The 23160-nt window shown below is 42.6% G+C and overlaps 1 pseudogene; it reads left to right on the plus strand.

Annotated features, from left to right (window-relative positions):
• Window positions 1–1623: 1623 nt before the first annotated feature.
• LOC127770167 (L-type lectin-domain containing receptor kinase IX.1-like) lies at window positions 1624–23160 on the plus strand (annotated as a pseudogene).

Below are 23160 nucleotides of genomic sequence, written 5' to 3' on the forward strand. Positions count from 1 at the left end.
TTTTGGTCTAAAACCAATAAAAAATTCATTTACTTTTTTAATTATAGTGTATAGTGATTCCAATGACTTAGCTCTTAATAGTTGTTGTGTCACGAAAAAAATATATTTACCCATTATAACACACGGGTATTTTTTCTAGTAACAATAATAAGATTAAAATAGGCTTCACCCATTACAACGCACGTGTATTTTTTCTAGTAAAAATTTTAGATACATAAATATTAAGAAATAAACAATGCTTAAATTATTTTTCTAATAGAGAAAATCCACTGCCGTTGCCTTGCTCGCTTGCCGCTGGCCTATGGAGGCCTCACGGTGTGTATTCGTACGACACGTTGATAAAAAATAAGAGCATTTGTAATTGGTATTCGTTAGACTTTTCTCTTAGTAATAACCCAAGTCATAACAAAAATAAGTGATAATTATAATTTTTAATATAAATTAACGGTATCGTCGATCAAAAATATCAGAGGGAGTAGTTTTAATTAGATGGGCTTCGGTTAGAATAATTCAATGCATGGATGAAAACGACACGCCAACTAATTAATGTTGGCGAGACGTTGCTCGGATATAGCCACTGGGGGGTGCCGGGTTAGGCTATCAGACACGGGCTTCTCCGGTCTTGAGTGATGCTTTCATGGTAGTTGGATAGTAGATCAGAGAGGCAGGCCAGCAGAATATAGAGTTGTTTTCGTTCTCTTATTATTCTTTTATGCTATAAGTCTTTCTGTCTTAGATTCGTAATGTTTGGCCAGGTCAGCTTCTGCTGGAGCAAAGCGGAAACACGTCGCCGGAGGCTTGGGCCGGAGCAATCCTTTTAGTGTTTCACCTTCATATATACTTTTTGTAAGCTGCCATTCGGCGTTGTAACCTCACCCCGATATAATGAAGATATTTTGCTGGCTGCCGCCCGTGGTTTTTTCTCTTCTGTTTTGAAAGGGTTTTCCACGTTTAATCTTGTGTCTTATGTGATTGATCTATTCTTCTTTATCGTTTATTTGCCTATCATTTCCTAACAACGAAGGCCGGCACTAGACATCGATGAAGACAGCCGCAATGGATGGCGGCCCAAACGATGACAGCGTACTCGAGGCCGGTGTGCCCTCCGATTCACCCCGGGCCTATGTGCTCGAGGTCGCCGCTCGAAGCTGCGACTTGCTCCGCCATCATCGCCCGTCATCCCCTTGCTACGCTACCACTACCGTCACTCCTTCCTCGGCCATCAGCGCTATCGCTGCCGCTTGATGTGCCACAGTCGGTGTCAACGCTTGCTGGTGAGTGGCCGGTGGAGAGAGAGAGGGGGAGGGGATGAACCAGATGGAGGGATGGAAGAGGTGGTGGGACCCATCTTTGACCAGTGGGGGAGGCTAGCTCCCTTTTGCCATCCTGCCGATGGAGTCTTTTGGAGTTCGGTACTTTTTTTTTTAAGTATTGGCCAAATTTTAGCTTTTAGAGAGTCAAGTAGGAGACTTGGAGATGCTCTTACTAGTCAACCAATCCAAGCTCGCTAGCTAGGATGATGATCATTATATATACAACCCCCGGCTGGTTGGCTTAATTAGATCTCACAAATCACACTAGCAAGCCAAGTCATAACTCGTTTCATGTTTGCTAGCTGTAACAATGTCGCAGCTTCTCCACGCCGGCTACCTCCTACTCCTCTCCATGCCGGTTGAGCTTGATGCTTCACGCCTCATGGCTGAAGAAGCAGCAGCAACGCCACCTGTGTCCTTCAACTTCAATTTCTCCGATCCATCCACCTACAGCCTAGATGACCTCATGTTGGAGGGCGACGCGACCAAGCCGAAAGATGGGCTGGTCGACCTCACCGCCAGCAGGTCCAGCGGCCGGATGTCGTATGCTCACCCGGTGCAGCTATACGACAACACCACCGGCAGTGACGAGGTGGCCAGCTTCTCCACGAGGTTCACCTTTGCAATCAGCCCCATCGAACACTATACCAGAGCGGATGGCCTGGCTTTCTTCCTGGCCAGTTACCCATCTAGGCTGCCGGCCAACTCGTTCGGCGGCAACCTTGGACTCATCAATGACGGGACGATCACCGCCTTCGGTTCGGACCGGTTCATCGCCGTCGAGTTCGACACATACAACAACACTTTCGACCCCGACCCCGAGAGAAGCATCGACCACATTGGCATCGACATCAACTCCGTCGTCAGTTCCTTCAACACCACAATCTTGCCCTACTTCAGTCTGAACGGCACAATGACAGCGCACATCGAATTCAACGGCACAACGCAGACGCTGGTCGCCTCACTGTGGCTCACCGGCCATCCAAGGTCTGCGGACCACGATTATCAGGTGAGTGCACAACTGCCAGATCCGGTCAAGTCGTTGCTCCCGCCGCAGGTGGCCGTGGGGTTTTCTGCAGCCATCGCCCGTGGCACGGAGCAAAACCAGATAATGTTATGGTCATTCAACTCGACTCTTGTTCTGGTACACCAAGGTACGTGACCATGTTAATTGCCATACATGTTCTTCAACGCTTATGCTTTTCTTATCTTTTACGTCGTTAATTCTTTTTTTTTCTCTTCTGTTTTCCCTTTGCGATATCTTTAATCCTTTTTTTTACTCTCTACTACCTTTCGTATGACTGAAGTTTTTGATAATCTATCTAACTTTATTATATACTAAAAGTCCATTAAACTTCCTACAAACGCTCTTATGCCGTCACATGGCGCTCTAAAAACGCTCTCAAGCTGACATGTGGCATTAATAAAATCCATCACTTAATTTTCATTTAACTCGGTGGGCCTATATTCCAAGCCGTTAATTTGGTTGGGATTAAAACAAACCAGCTAGCTGTGCGTGAACAAGCGCCTCTGGAACCGCTATGACCCGGGTTCCCGTGCAGGCAGGGTGATCGATCAACATGTTGATCTCTGATCGATCGATCGATCAACCTGTATAGTGGACACCCTTCTCCTGCTCGTCCTAGCCTCCTTGCAAGATATGTGGAAGCCCTGATGATTAATTAATTCACTATTCGCTTTTGATATTCAGATTCCTATGCATACGTACATGTGATCTCTGCGTGTATACTATACGCTGATTAATTTGCTTGCCGAATAGTAATAAATCCAACCCATCTCTAACCTCTGCTTCACTCCCCTTTTCTCCCTTCTTCGTACGTATAGCAGTTTGAGATAAAATTTTATGATAATAAATTTCAAACAGCCATAACTTCTAAATTATATGTTTGATTTTTATTTATTCATCATCTATCTATTACATACTAAAAGTCCATTAAATTCCCTATAAACACTCTTAAGCCGTCACGTGGACTCCTACAAACGCTCCTAAACCGCCACATAGTGCTCTAATAATTTAAAGAAAATTTTAAGAAAAATATCAAACCGTCAATTTTTAAATTTCATTTAAAGTGGTGGACCCAGTACTATTGACCATTGGATCAAAACTAAATCCCCCATCACCCTTCTATCCCGGACCCACATCCATGTACGTGGACTATTACATCTGGTAGCTGCAACGTTTATTTATTTGTTTGCTTGATTTATCATTGACATTAGGCAGCATAATTATATATGGCCTCCGTGTGCTCGATTGATGCATGCATCCAGATCCTGATTTTTTTTCTAAATACACGATATACATGTACATCGTAATTTATCATCATAAATTATAAATTATTAGATCTATTTCTCATGGAGACTGATTTAGGTATGAACGTGCAAGCGCTAGGGATTTACAATAGGAGTGATCTTGGCGTTGTAAATAAGCAATTATTTTAGACGATCTACACGTTTAATTTAAGATACACTTGAGCAGCTTTAGTTTTTTTAATCAAATCAACAATTCAAGACCATGTTGGCTATTTGCTTTACTATTATATCATATTATATCTTACGGGTCCTCCTCCTATATATATTATACAACTATGTATTTATGATACATCGCATTCTAAAAATAATTATTACACAATTATATTTAACCATCCAATCGTATTCATAATAGCCTATGTGGAGCCTCGCACACACTCTAAATGAAATGCTCACAGATGGATTGTCTCTCAAACTATGCAATCATATTACAAACCCATGAATGTAGTGTAGCCTCATGTTGTACCCAATACATCTGTTAATAAATAATGGGCAACCTAGCTAACATCAATAATCCAATTAAAAAACAAAAAAAAGCACCTTGCTTACTTTACATTTAATTTAGTAGGCATGTTTTCTAAACAAAATAAGTCTACCTTCTATTCAGATGATGAAGAAGATTATAAATAATTGCTTATAGAAATTATTTGAATATGATATGATATAAAGGTAACTAATAGGTTAAAATTATATAAGCAATACTAACAAAAAAATTGTGAATGTATCGTACTTTTAAAGTGTGGTAGATTTTCTCCAGTGATATTCTATCCTTATAAGCTTCTCAAACCCAACCTACGATACATGCCCGCGCATTTGTGTTGAGTTGTATAAAATAAAACAAAAAATAGAAAAATAAATGCCAATATGAACTACATTAATTGAACTAATTGGTGAAAATCTTATAACTTATTTTTTTTCATTCTTTTGTCTTAGATATTAATGATTTTTCTTGCATCGCATCAATTTTTTAATTAAGTGCTTAGATTATTTTTTTTTCTCTATCATACGCCACAGTATTATGAATTTCTCCACATATTATTGCAAATATAAGCAACATACTAAGGTTACAGTACATAATCGATTTAGAAGTTATATTTCTTACTATTAAATTTAATTTTTTAGGGTCAAGTTGATTAGGTTTTTTCTTTTTAAAAAATACAATAGATCACAGATATCATAGGGAAACGAGACCTAGGATACATGTATATCATCTATGTCTTATTCATATGTATGTAATAATTAAACTGCATCAATATAAACCAAATAAAAGAATCGCTAGCTAGATGGAACAAATAAAACACTTTTGATAGCAATTAAAGTATTTTTAAGATTTGATAGAAAAAAGTTATCCCCTAAAGAAACACCTACCTTTTAAATTACATTTAATTTGTAGATATGTTTTCTAAATATACTAAATTTGTCTTATTTTAGATGATGAAAAAGATTATAGAAAATTGCTTAAAGGACGATTAAATATTATATGGTATAAAGCTAACAAATAGGTTAAAAGTTTATCTAAGTGATGCATCCTATGATACATGTCCGCGCTCGCGCAGGCTATCTTCCTAGTTCCAGTAACTTTTCTCATCTTTTCTCCACTAGTAAAAAAACCCTATTAGGTGCCGGTTGAAAAACCCACACAATCGTCACCTAATTAGAAGCAGTTATGGTGCTGAGCATCGGTGCCGGTTCACATATGTGGGTTCCCAGTAAACAAAAAAGAAATAGCATCGAGCCGGCTTGATGCTTTGAGTCAGTTAGATGATGCTTTGAGCCAGGGGATTAATCTAAATGCAAATCGATGATTGCAAAAAGACGATTATGAATCTTGCAACTCACTTTTTGCTGGCGAGATGATGCAGAGGAGGTTGCCGTGAAGAGACCATTTCTCACGAAGGAGAAATAGTCAACGCCACACCGGGTGTAGGGAGGAAATAGCCGTCGCCGTCCCGAGCGTTGGGTGGATGCAGCCGCTGCCCGCTGGTGAGCGGGTCACATCAGCTAGCTAGATCAGCCCACCCCTAAGCTCATGTTGGCTAACTCTGGCTGTACCAAGCTTGTATTGGCCGGATCAGGCGGTTGTCGAGGACGACGAGGAGAAACTGTTGACAACTTTTTTGACAAGTCGACAAGCACGATCACAGCACCTAAACGTCTTGTGGTGATATGGAGTCGCCAACCACCTCGATCTAGCCAAACGGCCAAATCAAGATGGGTTTTGCAAAAAGCAAAACTAAACCGGCTAGCGGAGCCGATTTAGAGATCAAAATCAGCCTCTAGGCCGATTTAGACCGATGTGAGGATAACTACCCGTCTCGTGGGCAAAACGGAAGGTTTTCAGGACAAACCTACAAAAAGGTGTCCCACTCTCGCAGCGGCGGCGGACGGTTTACGGCGCAAACCGACAAAGATGGACTAAAACTAGGGTAAAATAGAAAACATAGCAAAAGAACGATTCAAGTAGATTATATTCGGGGGTTTTACAATGAACTGGCCTTGTCCCTTAAATAGGGGTTGGTCTTGCCCTCTACAGGCCCTTCTCCACGTCTAACTCGGGATAGAAACTAAAGAAAACACGAAACATGCCCTCCTGAGCAAGGAAACCCGAGACCTAATGAAAACAGACTCGGACTCGGACCCTGACGGTCTGACCGCCCACATACCTGCGGTCAGACCGGCCCTACTAGCCGGTCAGACTGCCCACACACCTGTGGTCTGACTGACCCTGTGAAGGAAACCCGTCACTTTCCAAACTTTGGCAATTTTCTCCTATTTCGTCTATAGGTGCCAAATTTAGGTGTAAACACATGCCCCCTGCCTTTTTGGTGAACATACGTGAACCTAAAAGCATAGAACATGTTATCTCAGGGAGATAATTCAATTACCGGCCATAGAAACTTCCTAAGCATCTTACCAAATGCTCGGGAAGTATTTCTTCAAGCATTTCCTATTAATTGCTCTCTAAAAACACCGTCTTGAAGTGTCTTCATCTCCTTCAAAATCTTCAAACGCTTGTCGATGACGTTTTCAAAATTGCTTCCCATCAAGGTCTTGTAATCTTTAACCGATAAGTCGACTTGCTTGAAATACCGAAGAGAGCCAAGATTTACCTCAACTGGCAAAACAGCAATTTCAACAATGTTTTATTACTCGACTCGGCTTATCCATTAGCCTGAACGTAGTAAAGAGAAGAACTTAACAACTTAATATCATAAGATTCGGCAAAACTTCCCACTTCCTTGGACATAAAAGAAGCTCCTTTAACGTTTGAGGAATACCGGATCTATGAACAATATGCTTCAAAATAAAGTCAATTACCTCCGTACAAGTAATATTCTCGAGCGGCACGGCTTCGGCCCACTTAGTGAAGTAATCCATTGCAACTAGCACGAACCAATGCCATTTTGATGACGAAGGATAAATTTGACCAATGAAATCCAAAGCCCAACATCAGAACGGCCATAGTTTAATGATAGGATTCAACACAGCGGTAGGCGCTAATTGAACATTGCTGATCCGTTAACAAGCTTCACTCCCTCTATAGTATTTGAAACAATCATCAATTATTGTCGGCCAATGAAACCCTACTCTCCTAAGCAACCAATTTATCTTACGGGCCGATTGATGAATTCCACAAATCCCTTCATGAACTTCTCTCCTAGCAACTTTAGATCATTATCTAAGTACTTCAACAATACTCCATCTATTTTTCGGCGATATAATATTTGAACGCTTGCCGCCGAATCTTCCGATCAACCTTAAGCATAGGATCTTTCAAATATCTAATCAAAGGAATTCTCCAAGCTATTTCTAACTCATGGGCACAAATGTCCTAATTCACAATTAATTCGGCCTTTTAATCAACCGTAACGTGCCCCCCAGCTCTCTGCCCAGGATCGGTCAGACCAGCCACGCAATGCCTGTCACACCGCCCTGTCTACCCGGTCAGACCGGCCATGCAGAGCCGGTCAGACCGCCGGTACCACTGGTCAGACCGGCCGTGCAATGCCAGTCAGACCGCCCCTGGTCTATGACTTTACCAATTTCATCCAAACTTTTGAAATCAAGCATCGGCCTTTAGTATATAATTTTTCTTCACATAATAGCCAGATGCTTGGTGTATCAAATCATTGGACCAAAATTCCTTCTCTCTAGACATATAAAAAACTATAACATCCAACTAACATGTCTAGATGAATACTAATTCAAATGGCTTTTGAAACACTAATCATTATGGCATCAAAACACTTAGCCAATTGAAGTATGATCAATAATGAATCACCAAAATCATGTGTCACATGCATAGATTCCAATAAACTACAAATGTAAGTAATCGGCTTGAGCATGTATGCAAAATATTAAAAATGCCAATGTTACTAAATCAAACAACTCTAGAACAAATCATCACATTGACCATTGACAATAGCCGAATTACTAATAAGAAAGTCTTTCATGGTGCAATAAATATGAAATCTATATCTTATATGGTGATCCATAAAAACACATACAATTTGGCTTTAAATAAATATCAAAGACTCATGAGCCAAATCATACTTCAAACAAATTATATGCCAACCTACCAATTCCACTACTTAGGACTGGCATTTGCAACATGTATGTATAATATCAATTCGATAAGCAAAAACACACATGTGCTAGATAGTAAGCAATGTTCTAACATGGCATAGGCATATAATATGATGATGAACACAATAAACTCATACCTTGCCTTAGCATCCAACAAACGGCGGCTCAAAGATGTGGTATTGTATCCATCGCCGTTCATCTTCTCTTGGTTTCCTCATGAGCATATTAATGTCTTGCCCCTCGAGCAAAATTGGCTTTCTCGACTGCACGATTTCAAAGGCAAGACGAACACCGCACCAACATCCATAGCATGATGTGAAAGAGACTTATCTCTAATGACCGATGATTCTTCTCTCATCAAATTGGATTTATCTCTACTATGGGAAATCACCGGTCTCTTAACTTTTACCTCTTTGGGTCTCCACACTTGCCTAGGTGCTGTTCGAGGCTCTAAATTATTGCATTTCTTGTTCTCCACATCTTCGGCCTCCTTTTCTTTTTGACCTATGGCCCGAAGACGCTGTAGCCTCCTCTTTTGAGAGCGAGATAAGCCAGAAGGTATCCACTTCGGCTGTGGTTGTTTTCCAGGAGCTAAGCAATGATTCTTCATATTTTTGGTCAAAGTGGAAGCTCCTGTGTTGCTCTCCATTTTCCCACTCTTCTCCAATGCCCCCGGTCAGACCGGCCTCTAGGCCCGGTCAGACCGGTCACAAGCCGTCGGTCAGACCGGCCAGGAGAGTTGGTCAGACCGACCGTAGTCTGGCGGTTAGACCGGCCAGCTATTTTGGTCAGGCCGCCGATGTTGACAGTAACTGCGTCGGCTTCGATCTCCTTTGCTTGCATGATTTCCACTGCATCTCCAGTAGGTACATGAACATCCTCAGACTTCTCCTTGATAACAATGACCTCCAGAGCTTTGGCTTCTTTCCTCACTCACACCTTCTTCACCTTTTTCACCTTTGATCCACCGGACCGATTCTTTTATGGGAAACGGTCTTGTTTTGAGTTAGATGAATGATTTGGCACTGTCCTAGGTGATTCCTTCCATCCTTGCTAATACGGCATAGGTGGTTGAGGCATCCATGGCATATAATACATAAAAGGATAACCATATAGTGACATTGAATATGGATACCATGGCATCACAACCGGAGGTTTGTATGGAGTTGGTATAGTTGATGACTCTGATTGCTTTGGTGTTTGACCAAATCTCTTCCTACGAGATGATCTTGGTCTTTTTGAATCATTAGTTTGATTGTCAAATCGTTGACCGGTTAATCCGTTCTTGTACTTAGCCATAAGCATCTCAAAAGTGAGCTTCGGCTTTTTGGTCTTTCGGAAACTAGATGACTCATCCTTTGCAACTTTATGATCTTCGGCCTTCGCATTTTTTATCCTATTCTCGGGCCGAGGATCCCCAATAATAACACTTTTCCCTTTCTTTTTGTCAACATCAATAGAACTAACAGGGAGATGATTGCTAACAATTCCGGTCTTAGCAATAGGTGTAACCGAAATAGTATCACAGGTAACCGATGAATTATCAATCGGTCTTTGCTCCATCAAGCTTGCATCTTTGAAATAATCATGAAACTCATGCTCCATTTGTGACCATGTAGAAATTGAACTAGGAGCAAGTAAACTATACCATGTAGATGCAAAGTTTGACAAAGAAAGAGGAAACAACTTTAACTTAAGCAAATCATTACTATCGGCCTTACCACATTGATAAATAAATTGGCCGATATGCTCCATTGTTGTTCTAGCATCCTCACCTGTGAATTTCGTGAAGTTGGGCAACCTCAAATCCTTGCGGGTATGGGACCGAATCTATATGTTCAGGATACGGCCTTTGATATGTACGCATAGCTTCTTTGAATCCTATTTCACTACTACCCCGCAAGACATTGTCATTATCTTTTCCAACATCCACATGACCGATTTGTGATTCGGTCTTAGGTGATAATGCTATTTTATTTTCGTTTGTGATGCAATCCAAACTGCCATTTAGTTCGGCTATATTTTCAATGGTGCTATTGTCTAAGCAAGCAACACAATCCAAACCACCACTTGGTTCGGCTATTCCATCGTTGTCTAAACTAGTAACACAATCCGAACCAGCACTTGGTTCGGCTATAATGGTTGTTGCATTATCATCCAAGCTAGTAAGACAATCCGAACCAACACTTGGTTCGGCTATAATCATTATGGCATCATTGCACAAATTATTAACACAATCCGAACCATCGCTTGGTTCGGCTATACATGATATTGCACTATCATCTAAACTAGCATTTAAGCTATTGTCATCCACTCGGCTTTCCTGAGCCAGAGCTTCATGCAACACATGATCAACATCAAGAAATATTTGGCCATTCAATCTCTCTTTAATAGAATCAAGCAATCCATCATATGCAATGTTGGCCAAATCTTTGTCAGTTATTTTCAAATTAAAACATCGGTTTTTAACATCTCTAAACCTTTTAATATAATCAGCAACAGATTCATTGTATTTATGCCTAACCGATGTTAAATCAGACAACCTAAGCTCAGTTTCATTAGTGTGAAAATAATCATGAATTTTTTGTTCTAATTGAGCCCAGGTAAAAATTGAATTTGCCGGTAAAGAAGTAAACCATGTAAAAGCAGTATCAGACAAAGATAAAGAAAACAAGCGCAATTTAAAAGTATCACTATTAGCCTCACCACATTGCGCTAAAAATTGACCTACATGCTCCCATGTGGTCCTACTATCCTCAGCACTAAATTTGGTAAATTCGGGAACTCTATAACCACGAGGATATGGCACATTATCATAATAATTAGGATACGGCTTTTGGTAAACCTTAGCACGATTCCCAACTTCAATCCCGAATTTATCCCTAAAAATCCCACTAATTATTTCCTCCATATTATCAGGCCTATGTTGATTTAGTGGTGGATTTGGTGGCCTAATAGGTTGTGTTTGTGGCACAATATGATTATATTGGCCTTGCCTAGTATCGGGAGGATATCCCCTATTAGTATCGTTGTAGACATTAGGGATATGTGGAGTAGCATGACTAACAGTATTAACAGGTGATGAATAATAATTAAAATCAGTACTGCTAGTCGTGGTATGAAAACCTAGAGAAATTTACAGAGAACCGGTCAGACCGGCCACAGGAGGCGCGATCTGGCCATGATAGAGCACAGTCTGACCGGCTATGGTAGGCACGGTCTGACCGGCGTAGCACACGGTCTGACCGGCCATGGTGGGCATGGACTGACCAGCATAGGATGCGGTTAGACCGGTGCCATGACCAGTCATACCGTTTGCTAGATTTTGCATGTAGCCAATTCCTGTGTAATCGGCCGTACAAACACCCGTTGATCCCCATAGCATTATAAGCATATTGTATAGGAGCAAAACTAGAGGTAGCATATGCATCTACACAACGATTATTAGCAAAGGACGGGTTGGGCGAATCGGAGGTTACCTTCGGTGAAATTACAACTTGAGGTAGCGGGACGTTTCCTCTCATGACGCTTTGATCGGTCCTAATGTATTGTGTAGCCATATTGTTGAACCCGTTCCCGCTCGTCATAGTTGATGAAGAAATTCCTTGATTAAATCCGGACATATAGCTCATAGCCGAAATATTTGACTGAATAAATTAATATACGGTCTTGGAATTTTCCTTGTATGCTACTGTATTTAGCAAAAAATTGGAGAATTTGAAGCTTCACGGGAATAACCGATACAGTGAATCAGTTTTGATATTTCTTTTTTTTTTATCGAACAGCCGAATGTCAATCGGCTTTGATTTTTTTTCTTTTTTTTTTTCGGTAACAGCGTGCAGCAAGAACAGAACTGTTTCTGTCTCGTGTGTGGGCAAAAATTCAGAAAATCGATGTCTCACAATAACAGCCGAAACAATATGAATCGGCTTCGATCTTTTTTCTCGGTAACTGTTGCCTAATGCACAATAACAGAAACCGATTTGGTTTTGTCTTATTTCTAGGTAAATCGGCTCTAATAGCCTGATTTTCGGTATGTGGGCAGTAGCAGATCGGCTTTGACAGCCTGATCTCTTCTTCTTCTTTTTTCTGTTGATGTGTGAAACAAAAAGGAAACGTTGCTAAGCCGGCTGCTGCTTCCTGATAATGATCTTCGATACACACGGCAAGTGCTTATACGAATTTGATGACGACCGAATAGATTAATCCAACGATAAGAACAGTGCAGCGGCTATAACAATTAAGGTGTAGATTAATTTCGGCCGTTTGGCCGAAACAAACTGATTCGACGAGACAACTAGATTAAACGAAATTCGGCCGTGATATGGCCGATTAGATCGTTCCCCAGCGGAGTCGCCAAAAATCGTGTTGGCAACTTTTTAGACAAATCGACAAGCACGATCGCAGCACCTAAACGCCTTGCGGTGATATGGAGTCGCCAACCACCTCGATCTAGCCAAACGGCCAAATCAAGATGGGTTTGCAAAAAGCAAAGCTAAACCGGCTAGCGGAGCCGATTTAGAGATCAAAATCAGCCTCTAGGCCGATTTAGATCGATGTGAGGATAACTACCCGTCTCGTGGGCAAAACGAAAGGTTTTCAGGACAAACCTATAAAGAGGTGTCGCACTCTCGCAGCGGCGGCGGACGGTTTACGGCGCAAACTGACAAAGATGGACCAAAACTAGGGTAAAATAGAAAACATAGCAAAAGAATGATTCAATTAGATTATATTCGGGGGTTTTACAATGAACCGGCCTTGTCCCTTAAATAGGGGTTGGTCTTGCCCTCTATAGGCCCTTCTCCATGTCCAACTCGGGATAGAAACTAAAGAAAACACGAAGCATGCCTTCCTGAGAAAGGAAACCCGAGACCCGACGAAAACAGACTTGGACTCGGACCCTGACGATCTGACCGCCCACATACCTGCGGTCAGCCCGGCCCTACTAGCCGGTCAGACCGCCCACACACCTGTGGTCTGACCGGCCATGTGAAGGAAACCCGTCACTTTCCAAACTTTGGCAATTTTCCTCTATTTCATCGATAGGTGCCAAATTTGGGTGTAAATAGAAACCACCTTCGCGTTGGCTGGCTCCACGTTGCTGCCATCACCAAGAAGCATCTATCACCGCCCTCACTCCAGAACCGGTCCCGTTGTCGCCACACGTGACGACGCCACTGTCGAGGAAGAGGAAGCCACTGTCTAGGGAGGGGAGGCAGCGTTTCCTAGGAGAGCGGGATGAGACGAGAGGAGGCCGCCGTCGAGGGAGAGAAGGCGGCAATCCATCGTCATATCCCTAACTGGCTAATCCCCCGATCCCAATAAGCATTCCTGGCGGTGCCGTGTGCGGCCTGGACTCCAATCTGGAGGTAGGAGATGACCGCTAGAGAGCAGCTACGGACTGCGCTGGCGCGGGGCGCGTGCAGCTTGGGCCGTGCCGAGTAGAGCGGAGAGAGTAGGAGGGACACGGGAAGGAATAAGTTCACTTTTACTCCCTTAAAAGTCACTCGAATCTAACCCATTACCCTAAACCATAAAACCGGATATCTCGACCCCTGAACTATTGAAATCGGTGCAATTTATCTCCCTATGCGGTTTCGGAGGGTGGTTTTGCTGACGTGGCGACTACGTGGGCGGTATTGACCGGGTCTTCTTTACACGTAGTGTTATCGTGGCGTTTAAGTGGTATTAGAATTAAAAAAAAATATATAGGACCCATTTATCAATTACACAAAAGAAAAATGTGGGACCCACATATCATCCTCTGTCTTCTTCCTTCTTTCTCCCCTCTCTCTCTCTCTCTCCCTTATCTCTCTTTATCTCTCTCCCTGTCTCCCCTTTCTGTTCCCCTTTGGCTATCTGCGATTCTGCGGCAGCGGGCAGGCGACTCCCGAAGGACGGGCGTTGAGCGGTGGTGGCGGCGCGCGGGCGACGGCCGGAGCTGCGGCGGCTGGTGCTTGGGGAGCAGCAGCGTCGTCGTCCTCCCATCCGCCACAATGCATCTCCTCCTCCCTTTCGTTGTCCACCTTGTCCTCTTCCTCGAGGTGGTGGGGGTGGAGGTAGCCCGGGAGCACTGACGACGATGTGCTCGGAGCAGGAGTCTCGATAGGTGGAGACCGGCGTCGCGTTCGCATCCGTGGCTCAGAACGCTGAAAAACTCATCGTCAGACGAATCAAGAAGATGGCCACGAACAGGTGAACATTCAATCGTGAAGAAAATGACCAAGAACAGGGAGCAGTTCTGGACAACTCATCAAAGCGAGTCGACATCGGGTTCTTGAGCACCTCATGGTGTTCGTTCTCGTCGCCATCCAACGCAGTCTCATCACCGCTGCCGCTTCCCACTGCCGTGACTCCATCCGGCTCCGTCGAAGCAGTCCCGCTTGTGAGCCCCCGCATCATCAGAGGGACCCGCCGTAGTAACCCCATGAACGGCCGCTTCGATGGAGATGATGAGGCATAGCAGCCGCGACGGTGCTCAGCCTCTCGCCGATGACTGGGCATGTGCGGCACCCGGCCTCGAGCTCCGTCGGAGCCGCCGCTCCAGCCGTGCTCCCCGCGGCCGGCCGAAGGGGAGAGAAGAGAAAGAGAGAAGGGAGGAAGAAGAAAGACTCAGAGAGGATGACATGTGGGGCCCACATGTCGGTGGGTCCCACATTTTTTTATGTGTGTGAATGACAAACGGGTCCCACGTTTATGTTTTTTAATTCAAATGCCACATAAGCGTCACGTCAACCCCACAGACTAGGTCAACAACACCACGTCAGCGCCATGTCAGCGAAACCGCCCTTCAAAACCACCAAGGAAGTCAAATTGCACTGGTTTCAATAGTTTGGGGGTCGAGATATCCGGTTTTGCGATTTAGGGTCATGTATTAGATTCGGGTCATTTTTAAGGGAGTCAAAATGGACTTATTCCACAGGGGAATGGGCTAGTGCGAGGAAAGAGAGGAGGAGTGGGCCAGAAATGCGGGAGGATTTTAATTAGGAAAAAGTTCATTTGGAGTCCCTTAATTAGTGGCCGAATCTGATTCGTACCCCGAAACCGCAATACCGGATATCTGTACCCCTCAACTATTAAAACCGGTGCAATTTGACTCCCTCGGCGGTTTCGGATGGTGGTTTCGTTGACATGGTGCTTTGACCTAGTCCAACCAGCTGACTCATCATGCGGGTTAGTGTTACATTTTCTTCTCCCTTCCCTTTCTTTATTCTTCTTTTTTCTTTCTTCTTTTTCCCACGGTGACCCGAGGCGGATGCGGATCGGTGGCGTTGTGGCCTAAGGCAGCACGGCGGCGACGGTGGATGCGGAGATGAGCGCGTAGCGCACGGCGACCTGGTTCTCCTCCGGTGGAAGCTATCGGAGCCGTACTCCCAAAACCCTCGCCCCATCTTCGCTTTCCACTACCTATGGACGATGAGATCGCTCTTCACCACCGCAACTGCGGCGTCAGGATTCACACCTTGCCATCTTCACTCTGCCCGGATGTTGGGCCTCTGGTGATGATTCCGATATGTCGAGCGCCATCACAGGTGACGGGCCTCGTGGTTTCCGCGGTACGTTGTCGATTCTTTGGTGTGCTTCTTGAGCTTGGGCTTGTAGCGTGCTTTCTTTCCAGTTAACGAAACATTCTCGTTCTCGTTCGTTCAAGGCAGCATGGGCGACGGCGGCAGCAGTGGCGGCGGCAGTGGTGCGGCGGCGGCGGCTGCGGCGGCAGACAGTGGCGGCAATGGCGGCGCGGCGACGGGTGCAGCGGTGGTATTGGTGCATGGCGGCGGAAGCACTGCCGGAGGTGGAGGCGGCGGTGGCATGCGGCACTGCAGCTGGAGGTGGAGGCGACGTCGGCGTGCGGCGCGCACGGCGATGACAGATCGGGTAGCGTTGTGACAGAGGCGGAGGAGGAGGCGGCTCCGTCGTGCGGCGGCGGCGTTGGCATAATTGGAGGTAGAGGCGGCATTGGCGGCGGTAAAGACGACGACGACGCGCGCCGCGGAGAGGCAAGAGAGAGAGGGGATCCAGAAGGCTCACCTTCTAGGAGCCGAGATGCGGCGGCGGCGGCGTCGGTGGCGACGGCAGCGACGATGACGACTGTGGTGGTGACGACGCGAGGTTGCCCCAGAGTTGAAGCCGAGATCGAGAAGAAGAAAATCGTCTAAGTGTTGGTGGAGAAGACGATGTCGCCTTGGACCTATATATACCCCGCGATCTTATGTCCCGATTGGTGGCTAGAACCGGGACTAACGATATCTTTAGTCCGGACTAAAGATATCGTTAGTCCCGGTTCTAGCCACCAACCGTGGATAAAGGTCTTTTCCCGCTATTTCCAAATTATTTTTAAACCAGCTAGGTTTAACAAACAGGAATAAAGATATACACCGGGCCTATTTAATTTCATTACATATAGGTTTAACAGAATAGTAAATAATGCATTAAAATGAAATAAAATCACAAAATTAATAACAATACATTTAAAATAGATTAAATTTTTTAATAAATTATGTGGATGATATATAATTAACATATCCAAGATTTAAAATTGTTTTAAATTCTAATAATTATATATAGATAACATATGCAAGATTTAAAATTGTTTTAAATTCTAATAATCATATATAATTAACATATGCAAGATTTATAATTGTTTGAAATTCTAACAATCATATATAATTAACATATGCCCATATAACAATTGAAAGATATGGATCTTCAATACATCCAAAACAATTTATATCGTCTATACAACAATTAGGGCAATACATCGGCGGTGATGGCAATACATCGTTGTCTATGGTCATTATTGCTTTTCTTCCAAGAGTCTGTAACACCCCAGGTATTCTCTTACCTAGAATGCTACACACTACGGTACAGAAACCACTAAGTCCTAAATTCATTAAAATTTTTGAAAGAGTCTCCACTGTAAATACGGACATCCACGATAGGCTATTATAGATTAAACTAATAATGGAATCATTTCCATGGCGCTATCCATCCATATAATCCATGGAAAGAAACTAAAAGATTATTACAAGACCGGACCATGATATAGTTTAAGTGTCATTATGGACCTAGGTAATATAGTTTGATAGTGTGCAGATAGATGTGTATAAAAGGGTGCTACTATCCCGTCCATGCATGCCAATCTCAATGTGTACCTAAAACCAAATAAAACACAAGAGTGAGTATAAAAATACTCAGCAAGTACAATATGGAACTGGAAAACACATATACACATCATTGGCAATAAAGCATGAACAGAAAGAGTTCTTTCTTTAATAAGAAACGCATTTTCAAACACCAAGTCGAAGAAATTAGTAGTTCCCATCTCGGGCAGGCATGAATTGAAATAGTAGTTTCCATCCCGGACAGTAGTGAATACATCCTAGCATTTGCCGGCAAAGCCGAGTAAGCGTGATCAGCGCTTATCCACAGGAACATGAATACAGATAGCACATCCATGAATCGCATGGAACATGAATAATTGAAACTGGAAACAAAGAACCAAAATCCGGAATATTGAAACAAGAATAACGTCGTAAACATAGGATAAACATGAAACCTAAATAGCATGAACAACAATATGAATATAAGAGGTCTCATGTCACATAGAAGTATATCGGAAATACATAGATATAGAATAAACAATCCATGAAACACACAAATAGTTCGTCATGCACTTGCCTCCAATGAAGGGTTGGTATGATACACGATCTGAAGGACCACCACCTAACCACAAACAAAACCTCAGCAAAAACATTCAAACATGCATATAAAACAATCGAAAAGGTGAACCTACTGCCCCATCCCGTCAAAACGCAATAACAAGAAACGCCGCTTGCACTATAAACAATACTACTGCTTCAAACCATTATATATTACAAAATAAAAAAGCTATTACTGAAAATATATACATTTTGAAAATCTAAAGAACAATACCTACAACTTTGATGTAGAAAGCATATTTTTATTCTGCCATTTAAATTGTCTAATTTGCGCTTGAAAGCAGGCTTCAGAATCTGTCCAGAATTTCAGACTGTCCACACTAAAACAACCATAACTAGAGTTCTACTTGCCCAATCAGGGTGTACTTTACCAATATGGAAAGCTAAGAAAAACCTCTACAACTTTGTCTATAGGCGGCCTGGCTGATTCTACTGTTTAGCCTGTCCAAAAACAGTTCAATCTACTACTATCCAGATTATGACATAAAAACAACAGTTATACTCAAAAATTCATATCGCCTAAACCACTTGAGGTAAAATCACACCCTTTGGTCAGAAGATGGATCCAAACATTATCTACAACTTCCTAGTTATACACTTTTGCAGAAAATAACATTTAGAGCCCGAAACATCGAAAACCTAAAGCACTGCAAATCTGCCCACATGCTGAACTGCAACAAACCGAACCGCAACCACCCAAACTCCTCCTCTAGCCTTGCCTAACCACGAATTAAACCACTAAAACGATCCTAGAACAACTGATATGAGAAGGGGAAAAGCCTCACCTAGGGTTTCTTTAGAGAACTTCCGAGGAGACAATAGGGGAGACTTCGATCTAACTCCTCCTTCTACTCCTCTCCTCCTCCTCGTTCCCTTTTTCCACTTTGCTTCTTGATCTAAGCTATGAAGATGGAGATCTAGGGAGAGCAATTTGCTGTAGAGGGGAAAGATGCGAACAGAGGAGGAACGGGAGGAAGGAGGCGCCGGCCAGGGAGAGGGGTGGCAGCACCATGAGGGGAGGTAGGATTCGGTTCCCCTCTATCTAGGTTTTAGAGGAGAACTAATGGGCTTGGTTTATGAGCCTTCTCATGTTGACCCACTTCTAAAGATATTTTTCTTTTATTTATTTCTATTAGCATCTTTATTTTAACAAGTCAACCCAAACTAAAAACCTAAAGATATATATTTTTAATATACGGGGTATTACAGAGTCCCCTTCCCCGTAGTCTCCCTTCATGGCGGGATTCGGGCACCCCGATTGGACGAAGGTCTTCAATAAATTCTACGCAGAATTCAATGACCTCCTCTATTCCATACCACTTGACGATGCTTGCCTCAAGACGAGAACGGTTACAAACGTACTTCTTTAGAACACCCATGTACCTCTCGAAAGAAAACCTGTTGTGTAGGTACACAGGCCCGAGAATACCGATCTCTTAGACAAGGTGACAAAGCAGATGTGTTATTATATTGAAAAATCAAGGTGGAAAGATCAACTTAAAGCTGACAAGACATTGCACCACATCATTTTGAAGGGCTTGTAATCTATCCGGATTGATGATCTTCTGAGAAATTGCGTTCATGAAAGCACATAGGTTTGTTATTGTTGAGCAGACATTGTCAGGAAGGATACCTCAAATTATAACAGGAAGCAGCTGTGTCATCAGCACATGACAGTCATGAAACTTTAGGTTTGTGAACTTCTTCTCCTTCGTGGTTATTATTCGCTTTATATTCAAGGAGTATCTAGACGGTACCTTGATGATATTCAAGCATTTAAACATACTTTCCTTCTCTGCGTTGCAACATCTGACCAAGATCATCCGCAGCGTCGTTATCTTCAACATCCCCTTCCACCTCGCCCGTTCTATTTCCTTCAAATCCATCGTACTGAGCCTAGTCCGGAATGTTCTCGTCTTCCACTTCATCTTCTTCCATTTCAACCCTTAGCTCTCCGTGCGATGTTCAACAATTATAGCTAGGCATGAACCTCGACTCAAATAAGTAGAAATGAATAGTTCTTAATGCAGAATACTCCTTCTGGTTTTTGCACTTATTGCATGCACAACAGATAAAACCCTTACGCTTGTTAGCATCGGCCACTCTCAAAAAATAATGCACGCCGTCAATAAGCACTTTCGACCATCGGTCCGCGTACATCAATTGCCGATCCATCTACATGAAATGCACAAAAATTGTAAAAATAATCAACGAAAGTCAAACAAATTAAACAATCATACAATAATTATATATAATTATTCATACAATAATTATAAAATAATCCCACATATTATTCTTGTTTTAATTATTTTTGAAGTTGTAAACAAATATTTATTGTGTTGTACTTTAATTTTCAATTTAGTTTGTTTTCTATTCTTTTAGTTTAATTTTCAAGATTTTTTCCTTCTCAACTCTTTTATAAAAACTTTTTATAAAACTGTAAATAAACAAAATTTCTATATTCTTTCTTCCCTACACTAATATTCTCTCTCATCAACTTCCGTCAAAGTTTTAGAGGCAATAATATATACAAAACATATCTCCAAATGTAATATGCTAAGCAAAAACAATTGGAGGATGAAGTTGCTAACCTTTTAGACACCTTCAATTTGTATATTATCACTAAAATAAATTCACAAAAAATTTTGGCAGCACCTCACCTCAAGAAGAAATTTTGAAGCTTAGCTCGGGCTGGAGGTGGAAGAAGACATATATATATATATAGGAAGCTAACTTTAGTCCCGGTTGGTAACACCAACCGAGACTAAAGATCCCAGGGAGCCTGATAGCCCCTGACAACATGTGAACCCGGGACTAAAGATGATATGTTATCAACTGGGACTAAAGATCAGATAGTCCCGTTGCGCTTATGAACCGGGACTAAAAAGGATTTTTAGTCCCGGTTTTTATTGCAACCGGGAGTATTGTGGAATTTGGTCGACCGACCAAGGATGGTTTCTCTAGTAGTGATATGGTCCAATATATCGAGGTGCTAATTTTCCTTTCGTTTGAAATCTTTGAACTCCTTTTGAGTGGCATAACCTTCCGATAGACAAAATCTCCAACTTTAAAACTCAAGTCTCTTCTTCGGTTATCACTGTAATTCTTTTGCAACAAATATTTTTTTATGGTATGTGTTCGACCTCTCTTTTGAAGTCACTATTTCATCAAACACAAATCATTCACTCCCCACCTTGTGCAAGGTTCTTTTTTTTCGTTGATATCGATTTTAGGTTCACATTGGAGCTGCTCTAATGAATAATATGAGACATATATTTAAACATGTCAAAATATTTTTTTTTAAACTACAATACCTCAAATAGTATCTCCAGAACTAGACCGGTATATCTTAAGACTAACAAAGCCACCACATGTGTCTAACTGTACCACATAAATAATAATTAGTCTTAGATATGAGCGTCCTTATTAAGTTTAGAATTTAAATCTTGGTGGACAGGTTCCACCACAGAGTACCCACCTAGCATAGCTCAGTTGATAAGCATATCAAGGCATTGTAGATACCATAGTACAGTATGTTAAATGAACAAAAGTTCATTTTTAGCCTAAAACATAAGAAGTTCATTTCTTATAACTAAAAAATCATTCGTTTTCCAACCAGAACTTTTCCAATCAGGTCTAGTATCACCTCATTTACATTTTACAGTTAACCTTGCACTGTTTCCCTCAAACCTCCGCCCCCAAAAAAACCAACACTTCCTTTTAATTTGTATTCGCATTGCTCAGGAATGGAATAATCTCATCCCGTGAAGCCTGGCTGTTGGTTTGAAATTTTGTCAAATTTTTTTCAGTTTTTTCTTTCAATTTTTTTCTCTTGATTGAAGCATATACTGCTATTAATTTTTCAATGTGTTTCATGTGCATGCAGTCAGTGCAGAGAGACACACTAGGGCATGGCTTCTTGTAGGATCGATGGTCGGAGGAGCTTTTGGATTGGCGTTAGTGCTGTGGTTTTTGCTCTCTTGTTTGAAGCAGAAAAGGATACGAAACACCTTCGAGAAGGGCACAGGCGGGGCCAGACGGTTCGGATACAACGATTTGGCCACCGCGACTGACAATTTTTCTGAGAATCGCAAGCTCGGAGAGGGTGCCTTTGGGGTGGTGGGTGGTGTACAGCGGATTCCTAAAGCGGCTAGACCGAGAAGTTGCTGTGAAGAAAATATTCAGGGAGCCAAGCGGAGAGAATCACAAGGATTTCTTCGCCGAAGTCAGCACCATCAGCGAAGCCAAGCATAAGAATCTCGTCAAGTTTTTTGGTTGGTGCTGCCGCGGACACAGCCGGAACATTCTCTGTTTCATGTGCAGCTGTTGGTCGAAGAAGAGGAACATGGAGCTCTTCCTTGTCTACGAATTAGTGAATAATGGCAACCTCAACAACCACTTGCACAACAGCGACGCAGTAGCGGTACTGCCATGGCCTACGAGGTAATCATGCATATATCAAACCATGTGGATATTAATTTGGATGTTGCTAGCGTTTGAAAAACTGCTAAATAAATAAAACTGGATATACACAATATAATGTTGGTTAAAATAAACCGTTAACTAAATAACTAATTAAGAATATTCAGGTACAAAATAGTCAAGGAGATTGGCTCGGCTCTACTGTACCTACATCACGACTGCAAGCCTTACATCCTGCACAGGGATATCAAGCCAGGAAACATACTTCTGGACAAAAGTTTTAACGCCAAGCTTGCTGATTTTGGTTTGTCAAGGATCGCGAACATGGACAGTGCAACGCTGCTAACAACTGCTGTAGGCACAGTAGGGTATATAGATCCACAGTGCATAAAAGATGGAAAGGTTAGGTTCAACCGTAGCTCAGACGTGTACAGCTTTGGTATCCTTCTGCTGGAAATCGCATGCACAGGCAATTCCAGGGAGCATATCTGGGATCTGTATGAAGGCGGCGGCAATTTTGTAGTCGAGTCTGCAGATAAAAGGTTATTAGCTACTGAAGGTGGTTTTGACAACATAGAGATGGAGCGTGTCATCGTCTTGGGGCTATGGTGCTCTTCTTCTGAGAAGGATCGTCGACCTACTATGTGGGATGTAATGGATATCCTCAACCATGGTGCTCCATTGCCTGACCGTGACCCATCGTCAACTCTACTTTGGCTTCAACCAACGACGTCCAAGATACTGGCAGTAACCATGATGAGGCACCATTGTTTTCTCTAGGCATGCAGTAG

This window comes from Oryza glaberrima, chromosome 4 (genome assembly GCF_000147395.1).
Source record: "Oryza glaberrima chromosome 4, OglaRS2, whole genome shotgun sequence".
Classification (NCBI taxonomy): Eukaryota; Viridiplantae; Streptophyta; class Magnoliopsida; order Poales; family Poaceae; genus Oryza; species Oryza glaberrima.